Below are 684 nucleotides of genomic sequence, written 5' to 3'. Positions count from 1 at the left end.
TTTATTTGTTCGAGACAATAAACTGCTGGCGGGGGACTTGCCCTTTTCTTTTCTTTTCTCTTCTTTGATCGTGCGTATATACATATTTATGTATTTGGTACTTCGTACCCGTTGTTTTAGCCTGTATTTTACTGGCCGTTGGCTTCCTTGTTTCATTTGACTACCGTCAATCAGTTTATTGCATTACTACTGCGTCTTGACTCTTGCCATCTCCCCCTCACTTTCCCTTTGATGGAAGCTCCAAACTGTTCGGTTTGGCACGGCGCGAAGGCATGAGAGCCTCACGGTACATGTTGAAGATTAAATGTATCCGTGATGAGACTATGGCGAATGGAGGGAAGGATGCCCTGAGCACAAGCTGCAACATTGTTCAACAGCACAAGTGTATTCGTGATATTTATAAGCACATGTGCGCGTGTGTGAGTGTGTGTGTGTGTGGTGATAGCAGCACTCATAATATGTGCGTTAACTGTTCTCATGCGAAGCCCTTCGTGCTTACTTTTCATCCGTCTTGGTATTACCGTTGCTTCAATGACATGCGGTCCTTGGGGTTGTGTCCCTTGTGCTGTTGTTGTTGTGTTTCCTCCCTTCGTCTTCTTTTGGCTGAATCCAGTCTCACTTATTTATTTCACCACCCTTCTTTACCATTATTACTGTCATTGTTAATCTCCTTTGTCTTCTCTC

This window comes from Trypanosoma equiperdum (genome assembly GCF_001457755.1).
Source record: "Trypanosoma equiperdum strain OVI genome assembly, contig: ctg_1153, whole genome shotgun sequence".
NCBI lineage: Eukaryota > Euglenozoa > Kinetoplastea > Trypanosomatida > Trypanosomatidae > Trypanosoma > Trypanosoma equiperdum.
The sequence above is the reverse complement of the archived record's forward strand: the minus strand, read 5'-3'. Positions refer to the sequence as shown.